Here is a 20,298-nt window from a genome sequence, read left to right as displayed (position 1 = left end):
GTAATTGAATCTTCAAATGGATATTTACGTTTAACCGAATTAGGTAAGAGAAATTTCCTATCGGGGTTCTTCCATTATTTTTTTTATCAGAGCCTCGATATTCTTGTGAACAGGGAATTCTCTATGACATCTGGGTCCTAAACCTTAAAAGGCTTGATCAGCCATGGATTTGGGTTCTTTTAAGTCATCTAGCTGCATCATGGATTTAACAGCTTTCAACAGGGGTTCCACGTCTTCCAGGGGAAAAAGGACTTTCCTGCCACATCTTGATCAGAGGAAGAGATGTCAGAGGAGAGCTCCCCTGATTCTATAACTGATTCTACGTCGGACAGATCTGACTACGGATTGTTTAACGGGGGATTTGCGATGCGAATGCCTTAACTCCTTTAATGAAGATCTGACCTCAGATTTGACCAAAGCCTTAATAGATTTGGACAGGCTCTGCGATTCCTCCATTACCAATTTTCCAATGCATGTCTGGCAAAGAGGTTTGGTCATAGGAGGAAGGTAACGGGACCCTGCATCCCCCACACTCCTTGTGCTTGGACTTTCCTGACGCCTTTTTAGGAACCTTGGGAATCTGCAGTAAACAATAACACAAACCACCAATAAATTAGGGGAAATACGGATGGATCTTACCCCCAGCGGTTGTCCCCCACTCCTCAGGACCAGAACCGGACTAGAAGGCCTTGAGGGTTGACTGGGGTCGGCGTGACCCGAATCCACAGGTTCTGACATCTTCTGTTCGGATTCTTTGCTTGTAGGCTGGCTGTCCCCTCCTGCTGCCGCATTTGTAACGCGCCTCAGCCTCCTCCTGTCTGATTTTTTAAAACCGCGCCTAATCCCGATACTTCCGGGTTTGTGACGTCACGTGCTGGAAGTTGCGTGGTCCGCGCATGCACAGTGGCCACCGGCAGCTCCAGCCGCCATCTTGGAGAAGGGCCGTGCTGCCTCTGGATAGTGTCTCGGCAACTACTGCACGCCGGACCCCCGCCCAGGACCAGGGACCGGCGGAACATGGCCACAACGGTCCCTCCAGAGGCCAGGAGGGCACAGGAGGGAAGCAGTCTTTGGCAGTTGCTCCCCCAGGAGACTTACACTGCCCGGGATGCGTCCATTGTGGTGCACGGACCTGGATCTCCCCAGCCCCTGAGATAGATGTGAACTTGGTAAGGATCCTCATGATCTCCCATCCGGAGGACAGGAAACCTGAACTGAGGTGTGGTGGGAGTGTGAACATTTTTATATCCTCAGGTTTCCTGTCCCGGATGGGAGGTCCTCCTCGCATGGGTGCCGTCATGGGGGAGGGGAAAAGAGTTTGCTGCTCACTGAGCAAGCATTCTATGCGGTAGATGTGGGGGAGGGTGGTAGCTAGGAGGCTCAGGCAAGTGAGGTAGCTAGCTGGGTAACAGTTAGAAAGCAGGGTAGAGGGAAGAGTGCCAGGGAGGCTAGCCCTAATCTGACACACCCCAAAAAGTTTGCATGGTTGGCAGATGAGGGGAATGTCAGTTCAAGGAGAGCACTGCTGCAGCCGAACACTTCCTCTGCCAGTCAGGGGAATGTCAGCTCCAGTAAGCAGGTGTAGGAAGGAGGGGTTTGGGTTCCTGGAGAACTGGGCCGACTTCTCTGTTGGCTACAGGCTCGTAGGGATGGGCTGCACCTCAACGGGGAAGGGGCAGCTGAAGGCTAAAAGGTTGGAGGAGTGTTTAAACTAGGGAGTCGGGGGAGGGTAATTACGTTACAGGATGGGAAGTTAGTGGAGACAGAGACCGGGGGCAAGGTAATTGGACTGGGGGAGAAATGGAAGGAGGGACTAGAACAGCTCAGAAGGAAAAGTGTAGGGTACAAAATATACATAAACCTCTTAAATGCATGTATACTAATGCCAGAAGCCTGAATAATAAACTGGGGAACTGGAATTAGTGATGTGTGAGGAAGACTATGACATAGTGGGAATAACTGAGACATGGCTGGATGATAGCTATGACTGGGCGGTTAATGTACAGGGTTACAGTCTGTAACGGATCTCCTGGCACCCCGACCGGGTACCTCCGTTGATGGATGCTCCTAGTGCGTCCCGAGGACTCCAAGCACTCCACTCGACACCGATACCACCACAGACCCCACGAACCGCTGCAGCTTGGTTGGGGTCTCACCGTCCTCCACCCACGATGGACCCAAGACCGGGCTTCCGCTTCCAGTGGGTGAACGTCTTCTAAATCCAGAGAGCAGGAACAGCTCTTACAAGAGCTAGTAGTTATAGCCAGGGGAGTATAGCAAATCTTCAGCGTATAGCAATCCCCAGTGTCGATCAGAAACCAAAACACCAGCCTCAACATGATGAAGGGTAAAACAGAAACTCACTTTATTGAAGATCAACTCAGTATATATACACAGTTCAAGAAGTCTAAAAACATAACGCAATCAACCATGAACAACATGCAAACAGACATCTTCACCCCCTTCATAATGAATGAATAGGGATAGAGGAGACACATGTGATGGGATTATCTCCTGAGTGTATCATAGGGTGATCTACTCATCTAGGAGTCGGTTGCTATTATAATTAACTATCTTAATCCCATCACTAACACAATCAGTGGGAGTATCAGTGCAGAGTTAACCCTTTGTGTTGCTGAATCCACACCATGCCTTTTTAATGGGCAATAGGAAATATGTGGCATATAAATTACACACATAAATCAGGGTTCATAGTTCCTTGTAACCCCAAAAGGTCTTAGGGGATCTCCATAGTTCTCGGTCCATAGTCTGTAGGAAGGAGGCTGGCCCTCAGGCTTCTCCAGCAGCCCCAGTGATGGTTCAGTCCGTCACACAGACTGTTTAGAAAGGATCACCAAAACCGGAGAGGGCAAGGGGTCTGCCTTTATGTAAAGTCCTGACTAAAGCCCACACTCCGGTAAGATATAAGTGAGGGACATGAACATGTGGAGTCACTGTTGGTAGAGGCAAAAACAATAATAAATTACTAATAGAAGTTTTATTATAAACCACCTAATATACCAGAGTCCACAGAAAATCTGCTACTAAACGAGATAGACGAGGCAGCAAATCATAATGAGGTGGTTATTATGGGGGACTTTAACTACCCAGATATAGACTGGGAAACTGAAACTTGGGTGTTCAGGATCCGACTAGAGGGACGGCCATACTGGACTTCGTATTAACCAATAGACCTGACAGAACAGATGTGCAGGTTGGGGGACACCTGGGAAAAAGTGACCATAAAGTAATAAACTTCCAATTATCATTCAAAGGAGTGTTTCTTCAGGGAGGAACAAAAATACCAAACTTCAAAAAAGCTAAATTTAGCCAACTAAGAGAGGCCATAGGCCTAACTAACTGGGACAAAGTCCTCAAAAATAAAAAATACAGCCACAGAATGGGATATTTTTAAAAGCATCCTAAAATCTAATTGTGAGAGGTACATACCTTATGGGAATAAAAGGTTAAGGAACAAGATAAAACCAATGTGGAAAATAGAACTGTAAATAAAGCAATAAATGACAAAAAAAAAGCATTTAAATCACTAAAACAGGAGGGTAGTGAGGAAGCACTGAAAAACTATAAGGAAAAAAATAGAATATGTAAAAAACAAATAAAAGCAGCCAAACTACAGACCGAGAGATTAATTGCCAAAGAGACCAAAACGAACCCTAAAATGGTTTTCAGTTATATAAATGGTAAAAAGTATAAATCTGAATGTGTCGGCCCTCTACAGAGTAATGAGGGGGGATTTGCAGAGAGCGATGAGGAGAAAGCAAAGCTATAAAAAAAAAAAATCTCCACTGTATTCATTAAAGAAAATAAACTGTCAGATGAAATGATGAATGTAAAAGTTAATTCCCCATTAAAAGTGCCCTGTCTGACCCAGGAAGAAGTACAGCGGCATCTTAAAAAGATTAAAATAGACAAATCGCCAGGACCAGTTGGCATACATGCCTGTATTGTAAGAGAACTAAGTAATGACATAGCCAGATCCTTATTTCTGATGTTTAAGGACTCTATACTGACAGGGAGTTTTCCACAGGATTGGTGCATAGCAAATGTGGTACCAATATTCAAAAAGGGTCTAAAAACAGAGCCTGGAAACTATAGGCCGGTATGTTTAACATCTGTCATTGGTAAACTGTTTGAAGGTTTTCTAAGAGATGCTATCTTGGAGTACCTCAAGGAAAATAAGCAAATAACGCCATATCAGCATGGCTTTATGAGGGATCGGTCATGTCAAACTAATTTAATCAGTTTCTTTGAGGAGGTAAGTTCTAGACTTGACAGCAATGAATCAATGGATGTGGTATATCTGGACTTCTCCAAAGCATTTGACACTGTACCACATAAAAGGTTAGTATATAAAATGAGAATGCTCGGACTGGGAGAAAATGTCTCTATGTGGGTAAGTAACTGGCTCAGTGATAGAAAACAGAGGGTGGTTATTAACAGTACACACTCAGATTGGGTCACTGTCACTAGTGGAGTACCACAGGGGTCAGTACTGGGCCCTATTCTCTTCAATATATTGATTTATGATCTTGTAGAAGGCTTGCACAGTAAAATATTAATTTTTGCAGATGACACTAAACTGTGTAAAGTAATTGACATGGAAGAGGACAGTATAATGCTACAGATGGATCTGGATAGATTGGAGGCTTGGGCAGATAAGTGGCAGATGAGGTTTAACACTGATAAATGTAAGGTTATACACATGGGAAGGAATAATGCAAGTCACCCGTACATACTAAATGATAAAACACTCGGTAACACTCGGAAAAGGACCTAGGAATTTTAGTGAACAGCAAGCTAAGCTGTAAAAACCAGTGTCAGGCAGCTGCTGCCAAGGCCAATAAGATAATGGGTTGCATCAAAAGGGGCATAGATGCCCGTGATGAGAACATAGTCCTACCACTTTCCAAATCACTATTCAGACCACACATGGAGTACTGTGCACAGTTATGGGCTCCTGTGAACAAGGCAGACAGACCTGGAGTGGATACAGAGGAGGGCAACTAAAGTAATAACTGGAATGGGGGGGACTACAGTACCCTGAAAGATCATCAACATAAGGGTTATTCACTTTAGAAAAAAGATGACTGAGAGGAGATCTAATTACTATGTATACATACACTACGTGCAGAATTATTAGGCAAATGAGTATTTTGATCACATCATCCTCTTTATGCATGTTGTCTTACTTCAAGCTGTATAGGCTCGAAAGCCTACTACCAATTAAGCATATTAGGTGATGTGCATCTCTGTAATGAGAAGGGGTGTGGTCTAATGACATCAACACCCTATATCAGGTGTGCATAATTATTAGGCAACTTCCTTTCCTTTGGCAAAATGGGTCAAAAGAAGGACTTGACAGGCTCAGAAAAGTCAAAAATAGTGAGATATCTTGCAGAGGGATGCAGCACTCTTAAAATTGCAAAGCTTCTGAAGCGTGATCATCGAACAATCAAGCGTTTCATTCAAAATAGTCAACAGGGTCGCAAGAAGCGTGTGGAAAAACCAAGGCGCAAAATAACTGCCCATGAACTGAGAAAAGTCAAGCGTGCAGCTGCCAAGATGCCACTTGCCACCAGTTTGGCCATATTTCAGAGCTGCAACATCACTGGAGTGCCCAAAAGCACAAGGTGTGCAATACTCAGAGACATGGCCAAGGTAAGAAAGGCTGAAAGACGACCACCACTGAACAAGACACACAAGCTGAAACGTCAAGACTGGGCCAAGAAATATCTCAAGACTGATTTTTCTAAGGTTTTATGGACTGATGAAATGAGAGTGAGTCTTGATGGGCCACATGGCTGGATTGGTAAAGGGCAGAGAGCTCCAGTCCGACTCAGACGCCAGCAAGGTGGAGGTGGAGTACTGGTTTGGGCTGGTATCAAAGATGAGCTTGTGGGGCCTTTTTGGGTTGAGGATGGAGTCAAGCTCAACTCCCAGTCCTACTGCCAGTTTCTGGAAGACACCTTCTTCAAGCAGTGGTACAGGAAGAAGTCTGCAAGGTAAGAAAAACATGATTTTCATGCAGCACAATGTTCCATCACACGCGTCCAAGTACTCCACAACGTGGCTGGCAAGAAAGGGTATAAAAGAAGAAAATCTAATGACATGGCCTCCTTGTTCACCTGATCTGAACCCCATTGAGAACCTGTGGTCCATCATCAAATGTGAGATTTACAAGGAGGGAAAACAGTACACCTCTCTGAACAGTGTCTGGGAGGCTGTGGTTGCTGCTGCACGCAATGTTGATGGTGAACAGATCAAAACACTGACAGAATCCATGGATGGCAGGCTTTTGAGTGTCCTTGCAAAGAAAGGTGGCTATATTGGTCACTGATTTGTTTTTGTTTTGTTTTTGAATGTCAGAAATGTATATTTGTGAATGTTGAGATGTTATATTGGTTTCACTGGTAAAAATAAAAAATTTAAATGGGTATATATTTGTTTTTTGTTAAGTTGCCTAATAATTATGTACAGTAATAGTCACCTGCACACACAGATATCCCCCTAAAATAGCTAAAACTAAAAACAAACTAAAAACTACTTCCAAAAATATTCAGCTTTGATATTAATGAGTTTTTTGGGTTCATTGAGAACATGGTTGTTGTTCAATAATAAAATTAATCCTCAAAAATACAACTTGCCTAATAATTCTATACTCCCTGTATATCAGGGGTCAGTACAGAGATCTCTCCCATCGTCTATTTATCCCCAGGACTGTGACTGAGACAAGGTCATATCCTCTGCGTCTGGAAGAAAGAAGGTTTGTACACAAACATAGAAGAGGATTCTTTATGGTAAGGGCAGTGACACTATGGAACTCTCTGCCTGAGGAGGTGGTGATGGTGAGTACAATAACGGAATTCAAGAGGGGCCTGGATGTATTTCTGGAGTATAATAATATTACAGGCTATAGCTACTAAAGATGGGTTGTTGATCCAGGGAGTTATTCTGATTGCCTGATTGGAGCTGGGAAGGAATTTGGGAAAAATTGGCTTCTACCTAACAGTTTTTTTTTTTTTTGCCTTCCTCTTAATTAACTTGCAGGATAACAGGCTGAACTGGATAGACAAATGTCTTTTTTTGGCCTTATATACTATGTTACTATGTTACTAGTATGACTCGCAGATGACAGACGTCGCTCTTAGAATCACTGCACACTTCACTTTTTTGGGCCGTTACGGGGCCAAAACTGACCAAATAACTCAAATATGAACTTAGCCTTACAGGTCGATGTTAGCTTCAAGAAAAAGCGCACTCCTTTTACACCGTCCTCAGCTGATTCCACATAGATGTCTTACAGAACCTGTTCTATTAAACGCTTATACAAGTAGAGCCCCCCTGACAGAGTGGAGAGGGTGTCAGCAGTAAGTTTGTGTTGATGTCACTGATTATTTTGCCCTTCCTTTGATCTGTCAGAATAACCTCCAAAAAACTGATCCTGTCTGTTGAGCATCTGTCATCACTCAGTCAGCAATCCATCAGTATTGCTAATGCCAAGAGATGACATGTGAATGGAATATTTGCATGTCTTCTGTGTTTTGTACCCACTCCTGCTTTTGGCTACCAAATCATAAGCCAATTCTGATGGGACCATACAGGCCTTAAAGCTGCTACACAGAGAGGATCCGTTGTTCGTCTCATTTTTCCTTCCTCCTGACAGATCAGAAGGGTAAAATAAATGGTGTCGTCATCCAGGCCAAAAAGGCAAAATAGTGGCCCAGTCATAAAGTGGGGAGGGTGAGAGAACAGCTTGAAGTCCACAGAGTGGCCCAATGACATAGTGGTGAGGTGGAATCAGCATGAAGAGACCACAGAGTGGCCCAGTGACATAGTGGTGAGGTGGCAGCAGCAGCATGAGGAGGCCACAGAGTGGCAAGGTGACAATGTGGAGGTGGCAGCAGCATGAGGAGGCCACAGAGTGGCCTAGTGACAGTGTTAAGGTAGCAGCAGCATGAGGAGGCCACAGAGTGGCAAGGTGACAGTGTGGAGGTAGCATGAGGAGACCAGAGTCAACCGGTGACAGAGTGGGGAGGTGGATGGCAATAACAGCTGACGATGGTCGGTGTAAGAAGGAGACCTTGGCGTCAGATGTGCGACATCAGGCAGGTGGCAGCATCAGAATAGTAGCTGAGGCAGGTAGCCAGAAGAAACCGGTCTCTTGGTTTGGGTGAGGCAGCATTGATGATCTAATCTAGGGCTGGCCATCCTGCAGCTCTCCAGCTGCTCTAAAACGATAATTCCCACCATGCCCTGCTGTAGGCTGTCTGGGCATGCTGAGAGTTGCAGTTTTGCAACAGCTGAAGAGACGCAGGTTGGCCATGCCTGATCTAATCTGATGCCTCAGGCAGAGGTGGGTGGAAATCCTGGCTTATCCACACCCGATTCATCTTGACAAAAGGTCAGTCTCTCCACATTTTAGGTGGACAGGCGAGTTCTATTTGGGGTAACTATGGCCCCGCCACACTAAACACCTGCTCTGATGCCACACTACTTGCCAGGAAGGACAGCTTTTCCAGGGCAAACTCGGCCAGTTGCAGCCACAAATCCAGTTTGGCTGCCCAGTAGTCCAGCGGATCTTCGATGATGGGTGGCAGGGTGCACTCCAAGTATGCCACCATCTGCTGGTTCAGGTTCTGCTCTGTCTAGCTGCTGGTGAGTAGTTTCTTCACTATGCGGGTGAAGAAAGCTGCTCATCAGCGACTGCAGACAGGCTGCTGCTGATGGAGCTGGTAGTGCTCCTGCCACCCCACCCCTCCCCAGCAACGATGGCAGTGGAACATGAGCGCAGAGGGCCCCCCCCCCCCCCCCCCGGTCAGACCTACAAGAGGATGGAGGATGGACGATGGCGCAGATAGGCAGCGGCCAACTGACTACATAGGATGTCTATAGTAGTTCAGTTTGTCCTCCCTCTCAGTGGGTGTAAAAAAAAAAGCCCCCATTTTGGACCCATAGCGAGGGACTAACATGGTGGAGAGCCAGTAGTCATCCCTCTGGCAAATGGTGACAATTCGGCTGTCACTACGCAAGCGAGCATGCATTGGGCCATTTGCGCAAGTGACTCGGAGGGAATCCCTGCCTCCATCTCCACTGCATACTGCCACAGTGTGTCTGGGTCATCTGCCTCCTCTTCCTCATCTCCCTCTTGCTCCTCTGGCTGCTCCTGCTCCTCCTCTCCTGTCACCTGTATAGAAAAACCACCCATTTTGCTACAGATTGCTTGTGCTCCAATGTCCTCCTCCCCCAGTTCAGCCCCTACAGGGCTCATGTGGCCGTGAGATATAGGCGCCACGTCTCCTGTCCCGTGACCAGCCAGATTTACCAGCATCTTCTCCAGGATATGAATCAGTGGAATGACGTTGTTCATCCCGTAGTCCTGGCGACTGGCAACACAGTTCTGCCACTGTAGCTCAAGGAGGGTGTGCTTGGCGGTGTACGAGTGGCTGAAGTGCATGCAAAGTTCATGGCCATTTTTAGGATGTCTTGCAGATGGGTGGAAGACTTCCGGAACCGCTTTACAACCTGATTGAACACGTGCGCCATGCAGGGCACATGGCTCATCCCTCCTTAATGCAGCTCCGACACCATGTTCTTCCCATTGTCTGTCACCATGGTTCCAATTTTGAGTTGCCGCTGAGAAAGCCAGGATTTGATTTCTTGATGAAGAACATGGAGCAGTTCCTCCTTAATACACCCCAAAAAAAAAATATATATATAACAATCACAATTCACTGCAGAACGTATCTATCCTATTAATACGCCCCGTAAATGGCTGTAGTACAATGGAACTTCACCGCTGAACTGCAAATAATATTTTTTTGCCACTAATACACGACAAAAAGGGCTTTAATTTTCTCACTTCATTTACAGATGCCTTCGTAGGCAAAAAAACCTATCTTGGCCCAAGTCAAATTAATATATCACTTTTATTCGGTATACATTAAAAACTGGATAATGTGCATAGAACGCAATGTTATTGGTTGTACAGACCATTGAAACAAAAAAGTGGCTAGGATATTAAAAACACAGTCACCCTGCCACTGTTAATGCTGCTGGCTCGTAGTACTGGAGGAGATAGGGGGAGGTAAACATGCACGATCCCTAACCCCAGGGAAAGAGCGGGCAATTGTTTGCCCTACCACGTCAGCAAGTGTGAACTATGTCTGAATCTAGTAACCTTGCTAATAAGCCTACTGCATGTGTTGTGGTATACAAGCCACCAGGCGACTAGAGATGCTAACTATCTGCTGACAGATGGTGCCGACGTGGACTATACAACACTGTCTCCTATAAATGCCACTACTAACGATATTGAACCTATAGTCCATCCGGACTAATGTTGAAGTGCTAGTAAACAGTGGTGGAGTGACCGCTAATTAAAACCTAACACTGCCCCCCGACATGTTTCGCCAGTTACACTGGCTTCCTCAGGGGTAATGGGCAGCAATGATTGACCTCAAAATCCGGAAACTGAAATAGTATAATTTCCGATTGACAGGTACTAGCGGCCTATCAATCGGAGGGCTGGTAGTAACTACAACCAATCTCCATCGTAGATCGAGATAAACATTACGTGTCATGGGGCTGCCGCCGTCGCCACCTACATACGTCATCATGGGCGAGCGCTCTGTCCCGGCGGCGCATGCGCACACGTCCTGGCAATCACAAGAGGCCGCACACCTACTGCGCATGAGCTGCGCGGCACAGGGATGCGCGCCAACTCCGAACCCTCCTGTGTGAAGAGGAGGGATACAGGAAAATTACAGACCATCAGCACCCAGAAGTAGGTTGTAAACTTAGTGTATATACAGAGGCTGCCCAGAGCCTAATAGTGCTGTCCGATAACAGCAGGCTGTGCTTACTAAGTAGCAACATACATACATATTGGTTGTAAGGAGTAAATGGTTGTAGACAGTAATAGTTATAGAAAATGAATCCAACTATTATTACTAGATAACAGGAATATTAGATGTATATATATTTAGGCACTTAGTGACATATAGTTAGTGATGCAGTGGTGGTATTAGGTACGGCTGACGAAGATATATTTGCAGCATGGGAGCATATGAACATACTGTAGGCTCCCAATACCAAAGTGGTACCTCACCTGAATACTACATAGTACCATTTATGAACTGGCGCTAACTGTACCACCTGCCCTAACGATATCGTACCAGTGATATTGAAAATTATTTTAACTTAAATATGGTAATTTTAAACGAGAGTATTGGATCCGATACTGAGGCCAAAACTAATCTGTCTCAACGTCTAAAGTAAGACCTCTATGTGACCTTACATTCCACCCACACAACAAGAGTGGATGAGTATATGCTATACCAGAACTTGATATTCCCTTTTTCCTCCTACTCATAAGAAGGCAGTGAATGCAAAGCCTTCATTTAGTCCCTTTGGACTAAGACTGTCCAGGCGGTATATCCACCTGGTTTCTTCTTGCAGAAGAACCATATCCAGGTCCCCTTTTCTTGCACCCAAGGTTTTTTTTGCAAATCCCCCAAAATTTAAGTGTCTTATAGTTACCTCCATGATGGATTCTCACATGTCTGGAGATGGAGGTGTCTGCCGAGGTGTTGATGCTACTAATATGTTGACATATCCTTCTCCTAAACTGTTGAGAGGTCTTGCCAACATAAATCTTGCAGCAAGGACATTGAATGGCGTATACAATACCTGTGGTCTTGCAATTTATGTATTGCCTAATCTGGTATTCTCTTTTATCCACAGGATTGACAAAAGACCGACACCTCTTCACAAGCGGACAGAAGATGCAGTCTCCACACGGGTAGGTGCCTACTAGATTTGATTTCAACCAGGTAGTTTTAGGTGGTACCGGACGAAAAAAATAAATAAAATTGTGGACTAGTGAGTCTTTTAAATCCACCAAAAGCATTCAGTTCTGTGCACATAATGAGTTTCTTTTAACTCTCCTACGATTCTTACTCACACACAATTACTTTCTGTTTAACGGACACTATTATTTACAATCTGTTGGGACCGCGATGGGAAGTAAATGTGCACCAAATTATGCTAATTTATTTTTAGGGTGGTGGGAGGACACTATAGTTTTCACTTCTGATTTTTCTGATTTCACTCAACACATATTTTGGGGTAGGTACATCGATGATGTACTGATACTTTGGGAAGGCACTATAGAGAAATTTCACCGTTTTGTTGCAGCACTCAATTCTAATGCCATAGGTATGGCATTCACATCAGAAATACATGAGAGCACTATTAATTTTCTGGATCTGAAACTGGTCCTGGATCCTGATGGCCACATCCGGTCAGAAGTATATCGCAAACCGACAGCGACAAATAGTCTACTAGAATGGAGTAGCTTTCACCCTAGGCCCCTTAGGAAGGGTATACCTGTTGGCCAGTACCTCAGGGCCCGCAGGAACTGTTCGGATGAAGCAGCCTTCCACAAAGAAAGTAAAACTCTATATGATCGCTTTCGTGCTAGGGGCTACCCTAAAAAGGTACTACATCAAGCTTATGCTAGGGCAAGTAAGACCAATAGGACTGAATTTCTGACCACCTCACCTAGGGACTCCAGTAAACATACAGTAAGGTGCATTGGCACCTATGATGCTCAAAACAACAGGGTATTTGGTATACTTAGGAAGCACTGGCATGTCCTGTGGGCAGACAATGACCTGAGGGCAGTGATTACACAGAATCCCAGTGTTACCTACCGCCGTGGCAGAAATTTAAAAGACGCACTAGTCCACAGTTTTTTTCGTCCGGTACCACCTAAAACTACCTGGTTGAAATCAAATCTAGTAGGCACCTACCCGTGTGGAGACTGCATCTTCTGTCCGCTTGTGAAGAGGTGTCGGTCTTTTGTCAATCCTGTGGATAAAAGAGAATACCAGATTAGGCAATACATAAATTGCAAGACCACAGGTATTGTATACGCCATTCAATGTCCTTGCTGCAAGATTTATGTTGGCAAGACCTCTCAACAGTTTAGGAGAAGGATATGTCAACATATTAGTAGCATCAACACCTCGGCAGACACCTCCATCTCCAGACATGTGAGAATCCATCATGGAGGTAACTATAAGACACTTAAATTTTGGGGGATTTGCAAAAAAACCTTGGGTGCAAGAAAAGGGGACCTGGATATGGTTCTTCTGCAAGAAGAAACCAGGTGGATATACCGCCTGGACAGTCTTAGTCCAAAGGGACTAAATGAAGGCTTTGCATTCACTGCCTTCTTATGAGTAGGAGGAAAAAGGGAATATCAAGTTCTGGTATAGCATATACTCATCCACTCTTGTTGTGTGGGTGGAATGTAAGGTCACATAGAGGTCTTACTTTAGACGTTGAGACAGATTAGTTTTGGCCTCAGTATCGGATCCAATACTCACGTTTAAAATTACCATATTTAAGTTAAAATAATTTTCAATATCACTGGTACGATATCGTTAGGGCAGGTGGTACAGTTAGCGCCAGTTCATAAATGGTACTATGTAGTATTCAGGTGAGGTACCACTTTGGTATTGGGAGCCTACAGTATGTTCATATGCTCCCATGCTGCAAATATATCTTCGTCAGCCGTACCTAATACCACCACTGCATCACTAACTATATGTCACTAAGTGCCTAAATATATATACATCTAATATTCCTGTTATCTAGTAATAATTGGATTCATTTTCTATAACTATTACTGTCTACAACCATTTACTCCTTACAACCAATATGTATGTATGTATGTATGTATGTATGTATGTTGTTACTTAGTAAGCACAGCCTGCTGTTATCGGACAGCACTATTAGGCTCTGGGCAGCCTCTGTATATACACTAAGTTTACAACCTACTTCTGGGTGCTGATGGTCTGTAATTTTCCTGTATCCCTCCTCTTCACACAGGAGGGTTCGGAGTTGGCGCGCATCCCTGTGCCGCTGTCACGGAATGTGTACAGGTAACAAGGCAAAACAACATGCATAAATGACTCGCTGGATCCAACAGCTAAGGAACAAAAGGGAGACCCCTGTAGAAGACCTGGCACTTTCCCTGGCTGCTTAGCCTATGCATAGATCCGAATGGTGGAGGTATGCATATCCACGTACCTTGACTATATAACCCCTGAGCACCCTACAATAGTGAGGGGACACGACCACCGGCTCCCTACACCAGACACGGAGGGAGTCAGGGTCACCTGGGATCCAGCAAACAGAAAATAACAGATAACAGTATAACACTTAACTTTGTAGAGGAGAGGAGAACCAGATGGGCATGCACACATACTCCAGGAAGAAATATAAGCCGCCCAGAAAAGCCTTCTGGGGAAGAATTTAAAGGGAAGCAATTAGTCCAACACATGACAGCTGAGAGAGGCTAAGGAGAGGAGGAGCTGAATACCACAACACAGAAACTCAAAGAGGAGGTTCTGAAAGGCCTCTGTCAGAGCTTCTCAGCTGTCTGGTTGTGACAGTACCCCTCCCTCTACGAGTGGACTCCGGACACTCAGAACCCACCTTCTCAGGATGGGACCTATGGAAAGCCCTGATGAGACGAGAGGCTTTAATGTCCGTCACTGGGACCCACATCCTCTCCTCAGGACCATACCCCTCCCAGTGAACAAGGTACTGAAGAGAACCGCGGACAAGACGAGAATCCACAATCCCAGAGACCTGAAATTCAAGATTCCCATCAACCATAATCGGAGGAGGAGGCAAAGGCGAGGGTACAATGGGTTGAACATAAGGTTTCAATAAGGACTTATGAAAAACATTATGGATCTTCCAAGTCTGAGGAAGATCAAGACGGTATGCAACAGGATTGATGACAGACAGGATTTTGTAAGGCCCAATAAACCTAGGACCCAACTTCCAGGAGGGAACCTTCAATTTGATATTCTTGGTAGACAACCACACCAGATCACCAACATTCAGGTCCGGACCAAGCACACGTCTCTTATCAGCCACACGCTTATATCTCTCACTCATGCTCTTTAGATTATCTTGAATCTTTTGCCAAATAGATGACAAAGACGAGGAGAATCTGTCCTCATCAGGTAAACCAGAAGACCCCTCTCCCGAGAAAGTCCCAAACTGTGGATGAAACCCATATGCACCAAAAAATGGTGACTTATCAGAGGACTCCTGACGACGGTTATTTAAAGCAAACTCAGCAAGGGACAAAAAAGAACACCAATCCTCTTGATTCTCCGCCACAAAACAACGCAGATATGTCTCCAGATTCTGATTGACGCGCTCTGTCTGACCATTCGACTGCGGGTGGAAAGCAGAAGAGAATGACAACCGAACCCCCAAGCGAGAACAGAAAGCCTTCCAGAATCTGGAAACAAACTGCGTGCCCCTATCAGAGACTATGTCTGAAGGAATACCGTGCAATTTGACAATGTGATCAACAAATGCCTGCGCCAGCGTCTTAGCATTGGGCAAACCAGGAAAAGGGATGAAATGCACCATTTTGCTAAAACGGTCCACCACCACCAGAATCACAGTCTTCCCCGAGGAACGAGGCAGGTCCGTTATGAAGTCCATGGACAGATGTGTCCAAGGACGGGAAGGAATGGGTAAGGGAAGGAGAGGACCTGATGGCCGTGAATGAGGGACTTTGGCACGAGCGCAAGTCTCGCAGGCTGCCACAAAACCCTCAACCGACTTACGAAGCGCAGGCCACCAGAATCTCCGAGCGATGAGATCCAGTGTGGCTCTTACCCCCGGGTGCCCAGCAAGGACCGTATCGTGGTGTTCTTTAAAAATCTTGTGTCTTAAAGCGAGAGGCACAAACAACCTCCCAGGAGGACAAAGATCAGGAGCCTCTGACTGGGCTGCCTGCACCTCTGCCTCCAATTCAGGAAAAAGAGCAGAGACCACCACACCTTCAGCCAAAATGGGACCCGGGTCTTCAAAATTCCCGCCTCCCGGAAAACAACGTGACAGGGCATCTGCCTTCACATTCTTAACTCCAGGGCGGAACGTGACAACAAAATTAAACCTAGAAAAGAACAACGACCATCTGGCCTGTCTCGGGTTCAGACGCTTGGCTGACTCCAAGTAGGCCAGATTTTTATGGTCAGTAAATACGGTAATAGGGTGTCTGGCTCCCTCTAGCCAATGGCGCCATTCCTCAAAAGCCAACTTGATGGCCAACAATTCCCTATCTCCCACATCGTAATTTCTCTCTGCGGAGGAGAGTTTTCTTGAGAAAAAGGCACACGGTCGCCAATTGGCAGGAGAGGAACCCTGAGACAAGACCGCCCCCACACCCACCTCAGAAGCATCAACCTCAACTATGAAGGGTAACGAAACATCAGGTTGCACCAAGATGGGAGCGGAAGCAAAACTCTCCTTGATATCAGAAAAAGCCTTACGCGCCTCTACTGACCAAGAAGAAAAATCTACCCCCTTTCTGGTCATATCAGTGAGTGGTTTAACAATAGAAGAATAATTCAAAATGAACTTCCTGTAATAATTGGCAAAGCCCAAAAAACGCATCAGCGCCTTTTGATTCTCAGGAAGCTCCCACTCAAGCACAGCGCGGACCTTCTCGGGGTCCATGCGAAAACCAGAAGCGGAGAGAAGAAACCCCAGAAATTGAATTTCTGGAACCGCAAACACACATTTTTCCAGTTTCGCATATAATTTATTCTCCCGCAGAATGAGCAAGACCTGACGTAAATGTTCCTTATGAGTTTTGAAATCGGGAGAAAAAATCAAAATGTCATCCAAATACACCAATACAAATTTTCCCATCAAATGATAAAAAATGCTGTTCACGAAATGCTGAAAAACGGCTGGGGCATTCATCAAACCAAAAGGCATAACCAAGTTTTCAAAATGGCCCTCAGGGGTATTGAAGGCCGTCTTCCATTCGTCCCCTTCTCTGACCCTGACCAGGTTGTATGCCCCTCTTAAATCTAATTTGGAAAAGACTTTAGCCCCAACAACCTGGTTAAATAGGTCCGGGATCAGAGGAAGCGGATAAGGGTCACGAATTGTGATATTGTTCAGCTCCCTGAAATCCAGACAAGGTCTTAAAGAACCATCTTTTTTCTTAACAAAGAAAAAACCAGCGGCAACAGGTGACTTCGAGGGTCGTATGTGTCCCTTTCTCAGACTCTCAGAGATATAAGCACGCATAGCGATCCTCTCAGGTTGGGAAAGATTGTATAAACGAGATTTAGGCAGCTTGGCATCTGGGATGAGATTAATAGGGCAATCGTACTCCCTGTGCGGGGGCAAATCCTGAACTCCACTCTCAGAGAAGACATCCGAAAATTCAGAGAGAAAAGATGGTATAGTCTTAGTAGCAACCTCAGAAACAGATGTCATGAGGCAATTCTCTCTGCAAAAGTCACTCCAACCATTTATTTGCTTCGCTTGCCAATCAATGGTGGGGTTATGCTTAGTGAGCCAGGGCAGCCCCAACACCAGAGGGGTGGGCAAACCGCTAAGGACGAAACATGACACATCCTCAACATGAGCATCACTCACAATCAAACGGATATTGTGAACTATGCCCTTTAATGATTTCTGAGAAAGTGGAGCGGAATCGATAGCAAAAACCGGAATATCCTTTCTCAAAGCGCACACCTGGAAACCATGAGTTATCGCAAATTGATTATCAATGAGATTGACCGCTGCTCCACTATCCACAAAAATCTCACAAAAAATGCTCTTGCTCTCTAGCGCCACCGGCAGGACAAAACGGGAACTACAAGCAAACGGAAAACCTTCCATTTCCGCCTCAACCCTGCCAATAGTAACAGACGGAACATTTTTCAAAGATTTTTTCCTCTTTGTTTCTTTATTATACCCAGAGAACTGCCTGAATCTCCTAGAGGGACAAATATTTGCCAAATGATTAATACCTCCACAACAAAAACAAACCGTCCCATGCGGGCTGAATCTTCTATTGTCAGAAGCAATCAACCCCAGCTGCATGGGCTCCTGCTCAGAAGGGGCTGACAGCGACTGAGACCCCTGCGCACAGAATGGGACCGCTGCACAGTCCTGGGACCGAGTATGACATGAAGGAGAGATCTCTCCTCTCTCTCTAAGACGCCTGTCAATACGAACGGCCTGAGACATAGCAGAGTCCAAAGAAATAGGCCTTTCATGAAAGGCAAATGCATCTTTCAATCCCTCTGAAAGACCATGGCAAAATTTACTTCGGAGTGCAGCATCATTCCAACCAGTATCAGCTGCCCATCTCCGAAATTCTGAGCAGTATATTTCTGCGGATTGTTTACCCTGGCATAAGAGACGTAGTCTAGACTCCGCCAGAGCAATACGATCCGGATCATCATATATCTGACCCAGGGCTAAAAAGAATTCATCCACTGAACGGAGAGGCCGTGCCCCCTCCGGCAGCGAAAAGGCCCAGGACTGAGCGTTACCTCTGAGCAGCGATATAATGATCCCCACCCTCCGTTCCTCATCACCAGAGGAAGTGGGGAAGAAGGCGAAAATGGAGTTTGCAAGCCTCTCTAAAACGCACAAAATTCTCACTACCCCCGGAGAACGTATCCGGGAGCGAGATCTTAGGCTCAGAACAAGCTCCATGAACGCAAGCTGAACCGGTCACTTGAAGCTGAGAAAAAGTCTTACGGAGGTCAGCTACCTCCAATGAAAGACCCTGGAAGCGTTCAGCCAAAAGTGAAACCGGATCCATGCTTAAAACGGTTTTGGCGGCTTATAATGTCACGGAATGTGTACAGGTAACAAGGCAAAACAACATGCATAAATGACTCGCTGGATCCAACAGCTAAGGAACAAAAGGGAGACCCCTGTAGAAGACCTGGCACTTTCCCTGGCTGCTTAGCCTATGCATAGATCCGAATGGTGGAGGTATGCATATCCACGTACCTTGACTATATAACCCCTGAGCACCCTACAATAGTGAGGGGACACGACCACCGGCTCCCTACACCAGACACGGAGGGAGTCAGGGTCACCTGGGATCCAGCAAACAGAAAATAACAGATAACAGTATAACACTTAACTTTGTAGAGGAGAGGACAACCAGATGGGCATGCACACATACTCCAGGAAGAAATATAAGCCGCCCAGAAAAGCCTTCTGGGGAAGAATTTAAAGGGAAGCAATTAGTCCAACACATGACAGCTGAGAGAGGCTAAGGAGAGGAGGAGCTGAATACCACAACACAGAAACTCAAAGAGGAGGTTCTGAAAGGCCTCTGTCAGAGCTTCTCAGCTGTCTGGTTGTGACAGCCGCGCAGCTCATGCGCAGTAGGTGTGCGGCCTCTTGTGATTGCCGGGACGTGTGCGCATGCGCTGCCGGGACAGAGCGCTCGCCCATGATGACGTATATAGGTGGCGACGGCAGCAGCCCCATGACACGTAATGTTTATCTCGATCTACGATGGAGATTGGTTGTAGTTACTACCAGCCCTCCGATTGATAGGCCGCTAGTACCTGTCAATCGGAAATTATACTATTTCAGTTTCCGGATTTTGAGGTCAATCATTGCTGCCCATTACCCCTGAGGAAGCCAGTGTAACTGGCGAAACATGTCGGGGGGCAGTGTTAGGTTTTAATTAGCGGTCACTCCACCACTGTTTACTAGCACTTCAACATTAGTCCGGATGGACTATAGGTTCAATATCGTTAGTAGTGGCATTTATAGGAGACCGTGTTGTATGGTCCACGTCGGCACCATCTGTCAGCAGATAGTTAGCATCTCTAGTCGCCTGGTGGCTTGTATACCACAACACATGCAGTAGGCTTATTAGCAAGGTTACTAGATTCAGACATAGTTAACACTTGCTGACGTGGTAGGGCAAACAATTGACCGCTCTTTCCCTGGGGTTAGGGATCGTGCATGTTTACCTCCCCCTATCTCCTCCAGTACTACGAGCCAGCAGCATTAACAGTGGCAGGGTGACTGTGTTTTTAATATCCTAGCCACTTTTTTGTTTCAATGGTCTGTACAACCAATAACATTGCGTTCTATGCACATTATCCAGTTTTTAATGTATACCGAATAAAAGTGATATATTAATTTGACTTGGGCCAAGATAGGTTTTTTTGCCTACGAAGGCATCTGTAAATAAAGTTAATTATTAACCTTGCCCTAGTCTGGTCCTTTAGTTATACATTTTCTCACTTCACCACACAACGGCTAAAAATCCTTTTTTGTCCCCTACTACTACATGCCAAAAAAGGCTTTAGAACATATAACTGTGGCCATGAACGACAAATAAAGTTTTTTTTGCCACTAATACACGCCAAAAAGGGCTGTAATTTTCTTACTTCA

At 45.5% G+C, this 20,298-nt stretch overlaps 1 protein-coding gene across 1 annotated transcript in view; it reads left to right on the top strand.

The window, feature by feature from the left end:
- Positions 1 to 20,298, top strand: part of LOC122924434 (macrophage migration inhibitory factor-like) — a 44,112-nt gene that overhangs the window by 7,560 nt on the left and 16,254 nt on the right. The gene's annotated exons all lie outside the window — the stretch shown is intronic.

The sequence above is a fragment of the Bufo gargarizans genome, chromosome 1, assembly GCF_014858855.1.
Source record: "Bufo gargarizans isolate SCDJY-AF-19 chromosome 1, ASM1485885v1, whole genome shotgun sequence".
NCBI classification, from domain to species: domain Eukaryota; kingdom Metazoa; phylum Chordata; class Amphibia; order Anura; family Bufonidae; genus Bufo; species Bufo gargarizans.
The sequence above is the reverse complement of the archived record's forward strand: the minus strand, read 5'-3'. Positions and strand labels throughout refer to the sequence as shown.